At 46.2% G+C, this 18261-nt stretch overlaps 1 long non-coding RNA gene across 2 annotated transcripts in view; it reads right to left on the minus strand.

The window, feature by feature from the left end:
• The window catches only part of LOC140658344 (uncharacterized), a 32219-nt gene extending 16361 nt beyond the window's left edge, over positions 1 to 15858 (minus strand). The window contains exons 1-4 of one of the 2 annotated variants that reach the window (XR_012044702.1): positions 15728 to 15858; positions 15182 to 15238; positions 14807 to 14982; positions 11335 to 13149 (exon numbers count right to left, since the gene is read on the minus strand). This is a non-coding gene — a long non-coding RNA (uncharacterized lncRNA). Of the gene's footprint in view, positions 1 to 11334; positions 13150 to 14806; positions 14983 to 15181; positions 15239 to 15727 lie in introns of those variants that run through there. The other variant, XR_012044701.1, reaches the window with a different exon arrangement.
• Positions 15859 to 18261: the final 2403 nt, after the last annotated feature.

Below are 18261 nucleotides of genomic sequence, written 5' to 3' on the forward strand. Positions count from 1 at the left end.
GAGGTAAATGTAGACAACGTGCCATCAGTCTGTGGCCAAAAGAAAAAAGAAAGAAGACTGAGCAACACTTCCTGCTTTTCTGGGAGCAAGGTGGACTCCAGAATGTTCTGCACCAACTGTTTGCAACACCTACCTGTGGGGTTTTGCTTGTTGTTTTTGGGGTTTTTTTTCCCAAGTGTATGGAGGCGTCTGTATTTGGCTCGGAGAAGGAGCATACATTGCCAGAGTTTGGAAAGGGCAATGTCATGCCCAGGTAGTAAGCCTAACAACAACTGGGCTCAATCCAGCTGTGGCAGGACTGCTGGGTGGTTGCTTTCATGTGCTTTTTGTTTCATGTTCATCACCCTGGCATCCGAGCAGTTTGCATCTTGGTTTAGCAAAGGTTTAACCACAAGAGCTCTCTCTCCTTGCAAGGAGGGGGAAGGGCAAGAGGATGAGTGCTTTACAGAGGGTGGGGTACAGAAATGAGCTGAGCAGATTTCATCTAGCCTTGTTTTCGATTCTGATGTTCATCAAACGCAGCTTGATAGGCAGGCAAATCTGCTGCAGCCCATGGAAACGCAGTGGCGGGGTCATCGCACTGGGGCAGTGCTTCCCCAGGAGAGCTGCGCCAGGCTGGGCTCCAGCCGCAGGTGCCGGCGGTGCTGCAGAGGGGCCGTTTCTGAAGATGCTCAGCAGCTTTGCACCCTTTGCCTTTGTCGCAGGCAGCATTAAACACCACGCTTCCCTTTGGAAGAGGAACGACAGACAGAAAGCCAGGAGCGGGTGTTAAGAAAAGAAATCTAATCATTTATAAAAAGCAGCTTAACCCAGGTGGCCATAGGTACTCTGACAATCTGTTCTGGGCAAGAATTGTATTTCCTGCGAGTTCTTTCACTTAGGTCAGTCTGTGTTTCAAATCAGCTTTGACACAACCTCAGTGACAAAGGCTTTGAAGTCTGAACTATATGTGCTACAGAGATCATTATTCATAACCACTCAGACGGAGAGGGAATATTTTCCTTTTGAAAGGTCCTGCCAAACCTGTCCTGTGCTTTGTTTGCTTTCAGAGGCACCGTGGTCATTCTTTGGGAGGAAAGAGGATGGAGGAAAGAAAGGGCGATAACAGTCTGGCAGGGAACAGCCTTCAAAAATCACTGATCAAAAATTCACTAATTAAGAAAGTACGGGGACGATCCCAGCTGGAAACAGCTGCTTCGCATGGACTCCATCTAAAGGACCTTTATGCAGAACCTTCCCCAGGGAGCAGTCTTGAGCCCAACTCTGTGATACCTTGATCTGTATCTATTTTACTGAGAGTTAAGCTGCAGTACTTCGTAGGTCAGTGGCTTTATTTGCAGTGGCAAGGTGCAACCCAAACAGCAAGTGTCCATACTTGGAGAGCACAAATCCCTCAGTCCCTAGGGAGAGCAGTAATCATCTAGGATTTTATAGTACAGGGATTGGCAGGGATGAGGCTGCATACATATGTCTCCAGAACGGCTTTGAAGATATATAATTTTTACATAGGAGCTATGAGAATGAGTTTTGGCTAAAGTTTCATTTCAAATGCCCTGGGGCCCAACCTGCTCCCGCTAAAGTCCCTGGAAAGACTCCAAGGCAGCAAGCCGAGACCCTTGCTCTCTGTGCTTACTCTTCTTTTAGTGCGTTTCCTCTGCTCATTTGTCCTCCACTTATTGCTGCCTTTTTTTTCTTTTTCCCTTTCTGAACATTTCTGTGGCTGGCTTCAACTAAACCTTACTCTGGCACAGTGTCATTGCTTAAAACATTGTCAGCGTTTGTTTCCTGAACCCACCCTCTTCTCTTCTCTGGATTTGTCTCTCTTAAGAATCTTCTCCTCCAGCTTTTTAGTATCGCTGCTGGACCTTCTCTCCCAGACTCCCATTTGGTATCATTTCAAATGCATCTTTCCTTCATGGTGGCTTCTACCTGCCTGCCCACCTATAAACACTTCTCTGATAAACATCATATTGCCTCCTGCTGCTCTCTTCTCCTCTTTTCCTTCAATGTCTCTTCTGTATTTCTTTCATTCACTTCCACCTCTTAAGTTAATTTCTGCATCAGGATCTCTGCATCCTTCCCCCTACCTCATCTCATCTCCTGTTTTTGCCTTCCTATCCCCATCACCCTAGTCTCCTCATCCTCATCTCCCATCAGTTTCTCTCCTCCTTGCCCACTTTGTATCAGCCTTTCTTTCTCTGCTGCACACATAATTCCCCAACACTTTCTTTCTCAGAGAAGGAGCTGGACATACAGAAGAAGGGGAAGGAGCCTCAGGGGGATATTCTTATTACCTAAGTTAGATAAATAAGCTCCCTATGCACTCAGTGGAGACGTGTAGGACAATTTAGGAGGTTTATTAGATGTCATCTTCCTTTATTGACTCTGTAGGGAGCCTAACTCACTCACCTGATTTAGTAGCCTGAAATTAATGAAGCCACATGAATATCCTCTGCAAAATGCCACTTTTGTTTAGACCCACGTGAAGGAGAGAGGGAAGGACAAGGTATCAATGACACGAGGATGCTGTTAGCCAGTGACCAGGCAGCCTCAGCTCCTGGCATACCTGGTAGGCACTGGTAGGATGCGGGGAGTGATGACTTTTCAGAGATCTGAAGGAGGGGAAAATGATTTAGCAGATGTCTGGGGGGAGTGTCTCCCAGCCAGGATGGGCCTCTGGGCTGTGAGAGCCAAGCCACCTTTTTCAAAAGGGCCATGGGGGATAGATCTGTTAGACAAGAAGGGCAGGGTCAGCCAACTGTTGAGGGACCTGAAAAGTAAAAGTGGGGAGGAGTTGTCCAGCAGAAGGAAGAAAAGAGGTGAGCAAAGCGGCAGTCAAAGCAGCGAGCCAAAAAAGGAGGTTTTAGCAACATGTTGTTTAGGAGGCTTGAGACGATCAGTGTCGCAGGCACCCAGGCTACTGCAACAGCAGTGAAGGAAGGGTGGCAATACCAAGGGCCCATGTCTAGGTTTTCATTGTGTTGGCTGACAGACAAGGAGACGCTGGATTTGAGAGACGATGCAGGCAGAGCCCCAGGAATGGAAAACAGCCTGGATGCTGGAGTCCAGTGAGACAGCTGAATCAAAGATGAACAGCTTGCTACTTTAATTCCCCACTCTGGGGACCTGCCCAGACCATCTGCGCACCTGGGTATACCTCTAATATTTCCTCTGCTTTATTTCCTATGTCCCCACCAGGTCCTGTTCTACAGCTGCTCTTGTAACACTTAGTATGTGTTCACTGAGGACAGAGCTGAACGGAGTAAGACACTGCATCTGCTTCAGGGTCATAAAACATTGCTCCGAACAGGATACTGGTTGGGAACCTATTCTCTAGCTTCCCATATTTTTCACATTGTCTGCCTTGACAAGCCCACTGAAAACCCCCAAGCATTTGGGTGAGTGAAAAGGAATATTAATCTGGCACAACACAAAGGCTGGAGGACAGAGGGGTAGGAAGCTCAGAGGCTGTGCACCCTTTCACAGCTGATGTCTTTATTCTTACTGCAATTTCTTGAGATGAATTCCAAGGCTATTAGATAATATTCTCTTGCCAAAGCCAAATAATCTTTTTTGAAATTATCAAATCCTCTCCTATCCTTTACTGAGAACCACTTGCAGTAGAACCACTTGCACTCTTGTCATTTCACCTATGTAGAAGTGGAAGCATTACATTTTCCTTTTTTTTTAATTACAGAGAACCCCCCAAGTCCAGCTTTTCCCCAAGATCTGACAATACACAGAGTGAGAAGGGTGGTGGGAGGGCTCTCAATACTCCACTAGTGAATAAACATGGGAATTTTCCAAACCAATTAAGAGCCAAGAGGTGCAAGAAGACAAATATCATGGAAACTAAGGACATTTCAGAAGACAATCAGTCTTTGCTCTGAGAAAAAAAAAAAGCAACATTCTTAAAGGTTTCCCAGGGTAAGTGTTTTTCCTCCTGCCCTGTTATTTTCCCTCCTCGTCAGCAATGGTATACAAGCACCTTGCTTTGTGGAAAGTACAAAGCGTTTGGAAGAGGACAATGCATCCAAAGTGACTCCAGAATAAAACAAGAAAACCCTTTCAGCACAAGGACTTGTGGAGGTGGGGGCAGAACAAAAAGCACTAACTCCCTGTGAGAGACTGGAGGAGAAGCTGCTTTGAATGCGCCAAGAGAAGGAGCCCTCACCCTTTATGAGACTTTCTCAATGTAGCCGCAAAGCTGCTCTCTGACTTCCAGCCCTGTGAATTTCCACTCCAGCCTTGCTGTTTATAACCAGTACACAAAGCCCTTATCTTCCAAGCACAGCTTTAGATTATAGAGAGGGCACGCCGTCAAGAGAGACTGTCAAGGCTAATGAGCACGGGGTTAAACCAGTGCTGCAGCACCGGGACACTGCTTGAGGAGCTGCTCGGCAGCAAAGCTGGGTTTTCAGCACACCCAGACACACATTTATATCTGGTTTTCCCCTCTCCCTGTTGCCCCTGAAGCTACAGCTGTGAAGCTACAGCTTGACCACCTGATCTCTGAATACCTAGGCAACAATAAAAGCCTTTGGAGCCCGCGGGAACATGGTGCTTGCTGTAGCCCCACCAGCCATGAGCACCCGGTGGGATGAGGAAGCGCTTGCATGGACGGGAGGCGCGTGTTTTTAAAAACATTGTGGCTGTAAACTTTTTTGGTGTGTGCGTATCTTTGTGCTGGTCTTTTTGTATGGATACCAGGACTTTTAAGCACTCCAGTTAAATAACCAGGGCAATTCACATTCTGGCAGCCAATTTTACTGGCACATGCAAGCGGTTCACATAACCCATGTGGAAACTTAAAAAAGCCATGTGCCTCCACAGAGGACACTGGGTTTCTTCCGAATGCAGTAAAGAAGGAGCACCCCACTGAGATGACACCCACAAATCCAAGAGGACAACCTTCGGCCCTATGTTTTGACATTATCTAGCCAAAAAGTGAGAACTTCCATCAAAAGTACTGCTCATTCTGAGAAAAAGCCTCCCATTCCCTCTGTGCTCTAAGGTTACTGCTTCACAGCACGAAGCAGGGAAGGTAAAGTTGGTAGAGTGGAAAAAAGAGCAACCTGGGAGTAAATTAGTCTATCATCACTATAAATGGAAGGCAGCTTAAGACTGTTGAATGTGGAAATCACAAACATCCTGGTACATATTTTTCCGTTCATATCATACATTCAGATAAATAGAAAGTGATCTTTTGTATCATGCTTCCCCCGCCTATCCAATGCAGTCATTTCCTCTAATAAACTTCCTAGTGCTTTGTGTGGTCAAGTGTTAGATGTCCCCAAGGGATGAAGTTTCCACCACTTCCTTGCAAGGCATTGCACATCTTTCCATCAAGGAGATTCTTGATATTCAGTTAAATGTTCCTTTTCTCGGTGTACTCCCATTACTCTTGATAATCCCCCTGCATACAGCCTTAAGTAATTCTGTTTAGCACTTACTTCTTTCTAACACTGGTGAGAGTTACCAAATTCCTTCTTTTTCATCTTTTGATTACTTTATGGAGAAAAATTATGAGATACATATTCACAGACAACCTCTGCCCCCTTTTTTTGGTTGCTGTTCTTGAATCCCCTCTGGCATGTCTCTGTCTGCCTAGAAGTGCAGTACCCAGGACTGAGGGCAATATTGCACATGCTCTGCCTTCCCACATGTAAGAGGGTGCCTTCCCACGCATTGCCCACTTCTGCAGCTTGAGAAATATCACTTCCAATCAGCTAGCCACTATCATTCCTAGATCTCCTCAACGCTATTTATTCCTGCTGCATATTTGAGTTTCAAGTTGTTTTTCTCCAGTTTGCATTTTTCCAAGTTGGAACTTGCATTGTTGTTTTCCAGCTATTCTTTAATCTCTCTTGAATTGCTTCATATCACTTTCCGGTCTATAAGGGTGTTCACAGCCTTTCCCAGAGCAGTATTGTCGTGTCTTTCACTTCTTGTAAAAAAATTTAAAAGTATATATACACAAACCACACAGGCATCAGAACACCTAGATACATGCAATGAATGACTACATTTGCACAACACACAAGATCTAGCTATATTCCTCCTCTACCGCTCTGCTTGTTTTCTAAAACTCAAACCACCACTAAAGCGCTCACAAACTATTTAAGAACATGCATCCCAACCGCAAGTCACAACAGTCATCCATAACCCATGGATTTCACTGGAGTGCTACTTACTCTGTTCTGTGTGGGGAAGCCACTGCCATCCCCACTAAGGCTGCTGTTATAACAGCGTAAGGACACTCATGTTGATAGAGCTCATTTCCATAAATTTACAATACGACGTTTAGGAATAAAAACTGGGTGTTCCCTGCAGAATATGTTAAGTCTGCCTAAATTTATCACCGAACCCTGTGGTATGTGATTACCCACCCGCCCCATGCCAGCCTGCTGCCAGACCACCATGTTACCACAGTCCAGTCCTGGTGTTGCAGGCTGGCCTTGACCTCGCGGCCGAGATGACCATCTGGGGCTAATGTGAATGGGGATAGTGTGAATTTCACAGCTGATGACAGGAGCTGAGACTCCTCAAAGGACAGGTGACCCGTGCGGCTGCACAGAGCCTGCACACTAACTCAACACCCTCTGTGCATGTGTGTGCAGAGCTTGCTGCAGCGCCAGTTGTGCAAAGCACTCGAGGAGAAATCAGACCAGCTTACCTTCCAGCACTCTCCCAAAAAAGTGTTTTAATCTCTCAAAACATATAGGAAACCTTGGTCATGTCACATGCCTTTTGGGATTAGTATTTTGAGGTCTTCTGAGCACCTCTGCCAACAGATGACACCAACTATTAAAGCATTCAGTGAAGCGGATTGCGCATGTGTTTCTGCCTTTCTGGAACACCAGCTTACCGATAAAACAACTTTTTGTCATGTGTAAGCAGAGGATTCGGCCAGGCTGGCACGCCTTTGTGCTCAGCACCTTAACGGTAGAGGCCATGCCTCAGAATAATTACAACACTAGGTCTCCGGCCTGAAAACCATTCATGTATTACTTCACTTCACGCAAACAAGTGGTACCTTTAAGGTGAGATTATGCACAGGCACAGACAAAAGCACCTGCTCAGTATGACTATGGTGCAATTTGTCAGCTGTACGCATATACTCAAACTAGCTTTACATTTGGTTCCTGCTAGCAGTGTAGAAGTGTCAATGCAGTGCTGAGATGCTAATGAAATACCTGGGTGGCAGGGAGATCCACATGGCCACACGCCAGCAGATTTGCAGCGCGGTCTCTTCAGACCCACCCCCGAAACTGCTCCGACCTGCAGCCCCAGCAGCGCAGATGTACCCCACCTCAGCGGCTACCGTCCGGCTGAGGCTGGGGGAGGTCCATGAGTAGCTTCAGAGTGGTCCAGGAGAAGCAGCTCAATTTTAGTGTTCACAGCAATACACTTCCAGTGGAAAACATCTGGATACTCACCCATTTAAGTTAAAACCACTGCCTGAAATAGATCTGTACTTGTGTCATAGATTACAATAAGTAACCCTGGGTAGGAGAACAAAGTAAGAGTTTTCTGAGTACACAGCTTCAGAGGTAGCTGCTTCCCCAGCTGGCAGGCACAGTGGGATTTTTGCTGCTTTGCCTTGCAGCGGCCTATCTGATGAGCACCGTTACTCATAGCTTGCCACCCGCCTCGCCTTTATCACCTGCCAGGGTCCTGTGAACACCACCTTCACAATTATTCTTCAGAAGGAAGCACAGAGTAGTAGCTTTATTGATTTTTATTCTTTTTGTGTGTGTGGGAAGAGAGGTCCACGTGTAAAAGAAAGCATCTGAGTAAAACACATGTACTCCCTTCTGTTTGTCGTTAGCGGCACAAGTCTCAGAGCCTGGAGGAGGCTGGGCTTGCATGAGGCTCTCACAGTGTGCTTCTTCATGGCCAGCCGAACAGCTTTTTGCAGCAAGATGGCCACCGAACAGCAGCAAGTTCAGAAATGACACCACTTTCGGTTCAATTTCACAGGCACACTGAGAAAAAGGATCCTAAGGACGTGAGATTTACAGGCAAGCAAAATAGGAGCCAGCTTTCTCCTTCCCTCCTTCCCCTTCCCCAGGGGCCACCAGGGCTCTCCTCAGGCTGCTGTCCTTCTGCTGTCCCTGCTTTCACACTCCTTTCTTCTAGGTGATCTCTGCCGTGCCCTTGCTGGATGAGGCGTTGATGGAGCAGGTTCAGTGCTTTTCTCCCCAGGAGATGAGCGTGCCACCCCATGGTGTCTGGGAAAGCGATCCTTGCTGACTGTGAAGCAGTCACCTGCTTCTGGGGGACTGGTTTTGTTCTGGAGGTGGTGGGGTTGTTTGCTTATTTACTTCTTTCCTATCTTTTCCTCTTCTTTTTCCATGTCCTATTTATCTTTCCTTCCAGAAGACTTAAAACTGTGCAGCTCCCCACCAGTGGAGGCCTCCACCTCTGGAGTAGGGCATAACGGCCAAAGAGCAACGTTATCAAACAGTTTGGAGCCAGGGTTGAGGAGAAATATGTTGTCCAGCAGGAAGAAGTCTATATGGAAGCAAACCAAATACAGACACCCAGCCTGGGACTCAGCCAGGACACGATCCTCAGACTCGCACTCCTATGCTTTTTTCTTTTCTTTTTCTGTTTATTTTTTCAATAAAATTGCTAGGAAATGTTTTGTTACCACATGTGGGCAAAGCAACAACAGCTTGCACCCAGGCGGGGAAACCTTCAGAAGCTCAGCATCTCCCCGGCACCGCACCGTGGCGGCGCTGGCAGAGTGCACAGTACCACCTACTGCTTAATGGGATCACTGCCTGAAATGGCTTCGGCAGCCTGTCCTTGGAGGCCTCCTGTCCACGCTCTGATCCAGCCCAACACGGCTTAACTTCTGACAGGATCACAGCACAGGGACACACATGCCCGCAGGCAAATAATCACACCAGAGGCTGCAACATGACAGTGCCGAGAATTAACCTAACCACCAAGCCTACTTTGGGTGCAGCTCTCTGTCATCGTGCGGCTCCCAGAATTAATGAACTTAGCAGTGCAACACGACGGGCACGTAAGCGGGATCATTCATACCCACCTCACATCCACAACGAGACGGATCAAAGCAACACGCTGTGCGGAGGTGCTTGTGCCCATCTGCCAGCCTACCTGCAACAGGCAGCGCGGAGACCGGCAGCACAGCAATGTAAAGGGACCGAGTGTGAACCAGGAAACCAAGGCTATAGCAAAATGGAAGACAGCACATTAACAATGCAGCGCTGATCTTCCCTAGCAGCCTTTGCCACTGATCTATAGGACCAGCACGATTCATTTATCCAGGATACCTTCATTTTATTGTTATTAATTGTTACGAGTTTTTTTGGCAGGGACTAGGAAGCTTGTCTGATTAAAAATAGCTTTGGGGACAGCAGCTGGCAGAGTCACAATGACAGAAGGATCCAGCTCCAGATCTTTTTTCAAAGAACATGTTCTTAGCAAGTAATTGGGTGCAATCAAAGTGCAGGGATAAATAGTAGCACTTCCCAAGGTGTAGCTCAAGGCTCTGATCCTGCCAGTCACTGTTTGCTGGCAAACATTCAGAAAGGCCAAAGACCTGCTCAAGTGTCTGCAGACTTTCTGGCAGGACCACTGCCCAACTGCTTTGCAAGATTAGAGAGAAGAGATTTTTGTACACAGACCAGGATGCCTTAGCAGGGTGGGCTTTCGGATGTACAAAATACATCACAACGTTATCAAAAACATGCAGTGTTAAGGGCCCTGAATGCACGTGCATCTTCACTCTTTGTGGCTGACGCACATGTGTTTCTGCAGAGCCCTCATCCACACACTCCAAGCAGCTTCCACAGCTTTCTCACTTTGGATTCTGCATTCAAGCAAGTTTCCACAACCAAAAAGGAAAATTAGCAGCAGGCTGAAGAACTGACACTCTAACTGAACAGCGAGTGTGCTGAGAGCTGGAACTATACTTTTCTCTTTTACCCATTTTTGATGTCCACTGACCGTTTTACTGTTTACTCCCCATTTCCAGTTCATGCCAGTACACATCGGACCTCCACCTGAACACAAATCTGAGCTTGTCTCTAGGTCATGAACATTTTGATTTCCTCTGCCTCATCTACCAGTGTGGTGTTGCAAGGATGGCTCTCAAGCAGTTTGAGTGAGCCACTTAAACAACAGGAGGGCTGTGCTAGTAGGTTTTGGCTAGTGGGATCCAAGATCCTTGTTGCAGGACTGAGCAAGCCAGCTTTCCAGCATTCAAGTGCTCACCCCATCATCCAGCTTCACTTCCAGCCAAGCCAGAGAGCAGCAGGACTTCTGGAGAGCTGCCCTCACTGGTCGCCTTTGAACTTCTCATGGAGGTCTCTGCTGCCTCCACCGCCACCGCCCACCAGCTCTCGGAAGCATTAACTTCTTGCAGCTCTTGGGCACATGAAAATTGTGTTACGCAGCCCCACAGATCAGGAGGGCTGGCCTACCTTTAATATGTTGCTTTCTAATACATTTCTGTGCTCACTTCCAGGAAAGTTTTGGCAATCTGTGAAGCTCTTGCTTTGGAAGACATCTCACACTGTGTCATTAGGTGAAAATGGCCTCCGGAACAGCTAAAAAACCAAAGCATTTGCCCACATATCCTATTTGCCGGAGGAAAGTGCCTCACTGCTTCTTTTTTTTTTTTTCACCCTGGTACGTATGATGAAAACATCTGAAACTGTTAGAATTTATATAGGCAGATTTGGCAGCCTTTTGAGATTTAGTTGGACTGTGACATACAATTTAAGTTTGGAGCTTGCTTGCCTGCTTCCTGAATATGCACTCTGTAATCAGACAAAGTTTTAGCAGCTCAGACAAAAAGCACGGCCCTTGCAGTTAGCCTGTGCTGACAATAGGCAGGTGCTCGTTGCTGTAAACCAATGCAGCTACACTGGAATCAATAAACCACAACAATTTATATTTGCTGAAGTTCCGGCCCCGTAATTTGATGAATTTTTTTTACTGTTTTCTTCTCTTCCTTTGCTGCTCTAGCACATTTGCTCACGATTGCCTCGACCAAACACAGCACATCATGCCAGGGGCAGGCTGAGCCCTGAGTCAGAGCAGAGAGTGCCACCTACTGAAACCTGAATTTTCCATGACCGGTCCCTCCCCCCCCCCGGCATCCCCCCCAGCTTCCTCCAGGGCCTGGGATACACTTCCAAAAGACACAAAAGACCAGGAAAGAGGATTTAAGTTGTTTATAAGGCCATCACCCCTATTTTAACAGGCAAAACCGCGGGGAGGGGGGAAGAAGGGGATTTGTTTTCCAGGTTTTTGGTCTGCCTTAAGCAGAAAGGTACACAAAGAGAGAAAAAAATCCCGGCTGGAAAAACATTTCCTTCTAAATGGCATGATATGCCTTTAAGGGGAAGGTAGCAGGCAATGATCCATCTTCACCACATACAGACTTGCCTTGTTCTTCCATTTCTGGCTGAGTGATAAAACGTTAAATGTCATTTCCTGTATCAGTGGTTAACCACTAGATGCTGGATCAGAGATTTACCAGAAGTGCAATATTCAAAAGTGGACCTGCTGCTTTCAATAACCCTTTCTTGCACCCTGTGGGAACCATTTAACCTTTGAGAGAGTGAAAAAAAACCACCAAACAAAAATACCCTGGATTTGGGTAGGGAGATAAGTCTTGAGCTTTATGCCAATGGCTCACACTTCGGACAGGCAATCATAGGGATAAATCCTTCCCTGGCCCCAGCCTGGCACAACACTGAGGCTTGTGAGAAAGTGAAGCAACTACATGGGGTTTTTCTGAGCCCTCAGTTCTATCGTCAGCAACTGGAGATCAGGCACTGGGGGACACAGCTGTTTTGTTTTGCACTGATTTTCTTCTACTAAAAGCCAGCATATTTAGCAAACAGACTGACACTGGAATCCAAAACATGTACTCCCTACCAGCCACTTACTTTCCATTTATTTTACACTGCAGAGGCAAGCAGTTTATCTGCCCAGGCTGTATTCATTTTATTACCATCATCACAGTCAGTTATAGGGTTGAGGGGATTAAAAATCATTTCAGGAAGAGCAGCTGGGAGAGTTAGGAGCAGATAAGGAAATTTCAGTTGAGGCTACATTTCAAAAGGCTGAATTTTGAACATGCGGTTGTGCAATTGCCTGTGCAAATAGAGAGTTATTTTCCTAATTACATAATATTTGCAAAGCACCCAGAACATAAAATGGCTAAGCACACATCAAGAAATACTAGTTAGAGCAAGCTGTGGCCAAATATTGGTGACGAGCACCTAGAAATAATAGAAGCAGGTCCTTTGGACATGCACCTGATGTCTAAACTGCCTATGCATGGGGCTCGGTTGCAGCAACATCCCTCGCTTTACCTTCCGGCCCCTGTATCATCGCAGTATCCCTGCTCTCAAAGAGCTCAAACAACTCAGCTCAGTTGGAGAATGCCCCTTTTCAGGGTGGGGAATGGCTCTGCCTTTGCTGCATGCATGTGCCTTGCATGACAGAGCCCTTGCCCCTGAAGGCAGTCTGCAGGCAGTACTGCAAGTCAAATAATAAATAGTAATAACCTCAGAGTTGAGGCACCTTACTCCTTTCTTCCTCAGCCAACAGGAAACCCCCACATCTCTTCTGTCATTACTATTTACTCATTTGCACTGCAGCAGCACCCAGCTGACTCAGTCATGAACCTGAACCCAGCCATGCTAGGTGCTGTGCAAAACACTCTGGCCACATAGTCCCTCCCTCACAGAGACGATGCTCTCAGACATGAAAGGGAAACGCTCACAGCATCCCTGGCCAGGCACACCTTGACCACTGGTACCCACGCCCTACATGGAGTTTAGTTCCCGAAGCACACGCACAAGGAGGCAATAGGAATTGTATGGTTTGGATCCTGGGCTTTCCAGGCAAACAAGGGCAGAGAACAGTATTTGCACAGCGCAGCTCGTGTTGCTCTTGAGCAGTATCCACCAGCCACTGAGCAGTGATAAATAAAGCAGCGCTGAGTCCAGAGGATAGGCTTTCTGTGCCGCTTAGGGAAAAACTGGGATGGTGAAAGATCCAAGAAGATTCCCCCAAAAGGCGACGTGGTTTTTTTCTTCACTCCAAAAGTCACAGGAAATCTCCAGATTACTCATCCTTTCCCAGGAACCCTGGCTGGAAAAAAATCGAGGGGCCTCACTATTTTCCTACAAACACACACACACACACATACACACACACAAAGGAGCCCTGCAAAGACCTTAACACCAGCTGTGCTTGCCCTTGCCAGAACTTCCTGAATCCACCCCCGTTTACCCTAGCTTGCCAAGCAATGCAAATATTTGAGAGGCCACCTCGTTTCCGCAGCTTCTGATGTAAAAATCCGCATCGAATCCAAGCGGTAAAGGCTGTGACTCACAGCTACTCTGCAGCCAGAAGTCCTGTCAGGCAGGCCAAGCTTTTATATAGCAGGAGGTCACTGGAACACACTCTGGCTCACCTCTCTCATCGATCAAAAGAGTGCAACCACTTAGAAACATCTCCTGCTTGCCTTCCCTTTTTAAAGTCAAATGCTAAGAAGCTGCTTCCTAGTAGGCAGAGAACAGGATGACACAGATACGGTATCTCAGGGAAAGAAAATGAAGTTTTGTCTCAGCAACTGCTGAAACTTACAGCACAAATTAGTTCTGCTGTGTAACCTGGAGACTGCAGCCAAGAGAAACTTGAGTCAGAAGACCTGATTTCAGTTCCTGCCTCCGCTACTGCCCCACTGTTTGATGCTGGGTTAGTCACTTAACCACCCCTGGAAATACTGTCCTCTTCTGATGACTACTGCTTGGGAACAGCCTGGACATCGGCAAGAACGTGCAAGAGCCAGGTGACATCTGCAGCCGAGTCCCAGACCGGGGAGAAAATAACAGCATGTTACTGCAACATCTACATGGAAGATGGGTGGTGAGGAATAAGTGGGGTAGAAACTGGTGCTTTGATAGCTATCGAGGTGTTAAAAAAGAATTAACAAAATGATGACACCTCTCTCCCTGACACATACATACATTGGGAACGCAGATCTTCTGGGCTTCCAATATGCTGCACAAGCAAGACATGCCTCATCACAGAGTCCCCCCAGGATGTGACTTGCCTTTCATTCTTTAAGGGTTAAATCTTTGACCACATCAGCAATCCCACACATTCAGGAACCACAAATCAGGGCTTCAGAAGTTGCAAGTCTGACTTCAACTTCCCAAAGTTTCCAAAGCATGCCCTTGCATACTTTTTCTTTTTTATATGAGCACCCAGATTATTTTCCATATTTAATTGACTCCAAAAGCTGGAACTAGTGACTTGTCAGGGTATATAATACCCCAGAGAGTATGGCCTTCTTCAGTCTTAATATTTGAAAAGCTTTTTCTGCTGCTCTCTAGTTCTGTAATGGACCACACCTACTGCACAGAGGAAATAATTCCTGAGTAACTAAAGACTACGAAAATACATAATCTATTGAGATTTATTTTTTCTTCTTTTAGGTCTTGTTTATACCTCAGGATTGTATTGGTTTTAAGTCAGTTCATGGCAGACTGAGGAGACACAAATTCATTAAACCATGTCAAATCAAATGTCTGAATTTAAAACACTTTAAAATGCATATAGCCTTGACCAGGAGTGGCAAATTTAGCCCTGGACACCTACATTTTCATACATAACCTTTCAAGGTGGTTTCTCCACCCTTCAAAAGCACACCTTGCTTACTTGCACACAGCACATAGCTCCAGGCTTGAGCTTCAAGTTTGACTTTCCCCTCCACACATCCAAATGAACTACACAGATGTACCTCACTGGGTGATTGCGCTGAAACTGGTTCAAAGTGGTCTTGCAACAGCTTAGCTGAATTCTGATCCAGCTGCCCTTCTCCATGCCTTCACATCTGTATTTCCAAATCTCCCCTCACATCTGCAGGAAGGGGTTGCGTTGCCATTCCAAGGTGTACAGAGGCTGAGGCCAAGGAACCTAAGAGAAACACAACGTGAGGCTACCACACCCCTGTGGCTATCACAAGTAAATATCCCTTCGGGTTGGCTTTAAATAGTGAATAAAGGAAAGCAAATCCTCCTTGTCTGGAGGCTGCTTCCACAGGTGTAGTCATAACAACCCCCCGAGGAAAAGCAGGGAAAATCTGACAACATCATGTTCATTCATGAAGACTTACCCTCGTGTTGATGTTCTTCTGCAAAGGCCCCAAGCTGAGCTACAGTGCTTTTCTCTCCTGCAAAAAGGAGCAGTAGTAAGCAGCCTGATGCATGTCTCCTTTATACACTGATACAGTTATACACGCTACTACAGCATGTAAGATTTAGGTGTATACTGGTTGGATGGTCAAGGCTCCAACATGACAAAAATCTCAAGGGCAAAACATGGACTTCAAACACCCCTCTCCACGTTTGCAGGAAGTCTAAAGTGTAGCCATGGTCACCCCTGGAATGGAAATTAATTTCTTGATCAACAGTTTCTGATGTAAATAGCTTTTCACATTAAAAGATGACAGGTTGGCTGTCTTGAAGTTATTACACTACGGGACTGAAATGAGTGATATCTCCCTGAATGAGGTACAGCTGAGTTAGGCTTGACAAGCACATTAAAAAATTTTTGAACTTGCTGAAGGAAGGTAAAGATAGTGTTATGGGGGAAAATGCAGAGCTAGGTATTTCTTAAGAAAAATGTCTTGAAGAAGAGACTCAAAATTAAGAGCTTATACCTTCAGAGATTCTGAGCATTTTCATTTCCCACCACGATACTCTCTATAAAGGGCAACGTCAGTGATAGTTTTTCTTTTAAATCCAGGTTTTTCTTTATTGCGGCAGACCATGATCTGCAGCAAGTCCGTTCTTACCACTGTGCATGTATCCGTTCGACAAGTAGTTTGTAGAGCACTGTAGGCTGTGACCTAAGCAGACAAAAATGTGCTGAAATGTAAACTAACATATTTGGTAGGGATGTAACACAAAAGAGTTACAGAGGTTATTATAGTTTTGCAGATATGGACACAGCAGAGGAGCAGCTCCTTCCATGGTATTGCAAACCCTTAGGGCTTACACATTATGAATTGGCTCCAAAAGCTAAGAGACGAAAATAATTCCCATAATATTTCTTTTTTTAATTTGCCTTCTACAGTTTACTTTTTCAAGATTTTCTCTTTAAGCACAAAGGTTATGAGTTTACATTAAAAATATAGTGGAAGTTTAATCACGTGATTCCAGGAAAAAGGGTTTAATGGGGAAAAAAACCTACATTTTTTCCAGTATGTAACTCATACCAGATAACCACCAATACTTTAAAAGTAATGTTCCTTGCAAGTAAAACCTGGGATAATAAACCAGTGTGCTGCAGGAGATGGGCAGGTTGTTGGGCAGAGACAAAAAGAAGGTATATCGGGCAAAACTGGCAGGGTTTGGGAAAAGGAGGCGCACTGGGCAAAACTGGCAGGGTTTCAGCGGCAGGGGCTGTGGGGGCAACCTGTGTGGGAGGAGGCCGTGAACTGCCCTGGGCCAGTCATAGCTGCCTCCTTTGGCTTTGAAACAGATGGGACCAGCCCATGGTGAGTCAAAACTCCAACCGAAGGAGCACGTGGCGCCTCCACTCAAACATGTTTAAGCATGAATGGCAGCCATTAGGGGAGGAGTTAAGTGAGGAGATGTGTTTGGAGACAGCTGAAGCGATGCAGGAAAAACATGGAGAAGACATGTGAGGAGATATGTGAAGAGGAGCATTAGGAGAACACGGAGGGAGACAACGTCGGGGGCATGGCTGGAGACACACTCTTCAGGAAGGCAACCCACACTGGGGCAGGGACACCCCTGAGGGACTGCAGCCTGTGAAGGTCCCACACCAGGGCAGCAACACTGGGAAGCCCAGAGGAACACTCACTAGGAAGTAAAGAGCAGCAGATAAAAAACATTAAGCACACAACCCCAACGTCCTGTGCCACCTGTCACCTCACCGAAAGGACTGGGAGGGACTGCATATAACCTGCGGTGAAAACAAGGGGAGCTGACCCTCGGAAGCAGGGAGGAAAGGTGTTTGACAGAAGATGAGCCTGAGGAAGGGGGAGGAAAGGTGAATGCTGCCATCCTGCTGGTGAATGACAACAGCGGGGGACTTCTTTGTTCCGTTCCTTAAAAAAAACAAATAGCACATGGTTTATCCACCTCATAGCTTATTACAAGAACTGCAAAACTGTTTCATCCTGCTTCCTGCCTCAAGCTGGTGCAAAACGCAATCATCTAGTACGCCTTTATAGGTCTAGTCCTCTAAATTTGGTGAAGCCAAGCAGCTATTCCCTTATAAGGTTCATTTTGCAACTACCCACTTCTTGTGATGCCTCCCTGCCTTCCAGCTGTTTTATTTTCCCCAAACTTTCCTTACTTCTTTCCAGCAAATAGGGTAAAGTCTCCCAAGTAGCTTTGTTTCTTTAAATTTGTCACTCATTCCCTCACAGACCTGAAATTATAAACAGCTGTCTACAAAAACACAATTGCTTCTAGAGTAACCAACGTTAAGGACGCCCGGAGAGGGTTATGACTTCAGCCTGCATACAGGGAGAGAGACAGGGGTGCCGGAAAGAAAGATCCTGTTTCAGTGCAGATTATCCCAGCATGAACAATAGAGGGACATACGAGAATATACAGCCAATTCCTTATAAAGAAAACGCCTCTCGGTTTATTCAGGAAGCTCCAGAAAACCAAAAGAAAAGAAAAAACCAGCAAAGCAGGTCCCCCGCCACGCCCCCAGGTACCTGGCCATGTGACAGAAAGAAAAGCTATGCGGAACAACCTATGCAGATGCTCATGGAGCTTGCCAAGGAGCAGATGCCTTGGGCAGTGAATTAGTTTCTATGGCTTGGCCTCTCAGGCCGTATGACTGCCATCCAAAAATGCCAATATGAGGGGAGAGGGTCACTGGCATCGAGCACTAGTCAGAGTAGCACCTGGCCACTATCCACTGTTCCAGTAAGAAATGTTATTGCATTAACCCATCTGGTGCTCTGGAGTCAAGATTTTCCAGACCTACATATAAGCAAGAGAAAAGCATAAAGGTTATTTTTGTTAGCAAAAATTAGTTCTAAATAAAAGCCAAAGCTATTTCACTGTAAACTTTCAGGAATGTCCTGTGGAGAAACGCAACTGCTAAATGAGAAACATGATTGGCTGTTAGCGTGAATGCTTTCAAGATTTAACTTCTGCGTAACTGTTTAAATGAGCGTATTCATTTGGACTTGGATTTTTCCTACCA

This window comes from Ciconia boyciana, chromosome 1, assembly GCF_034638445.1.
Source record: "Ciconia boyciana chromosome 1, ASM3463844v1, whole genome shotgun sequence".
Lineage (NCBI taxonomy): Eukaryota > Metazoa > Chordata > Aves > Ciconiiformes > Ciconiidae > Ciconia > Ciconia boyciana.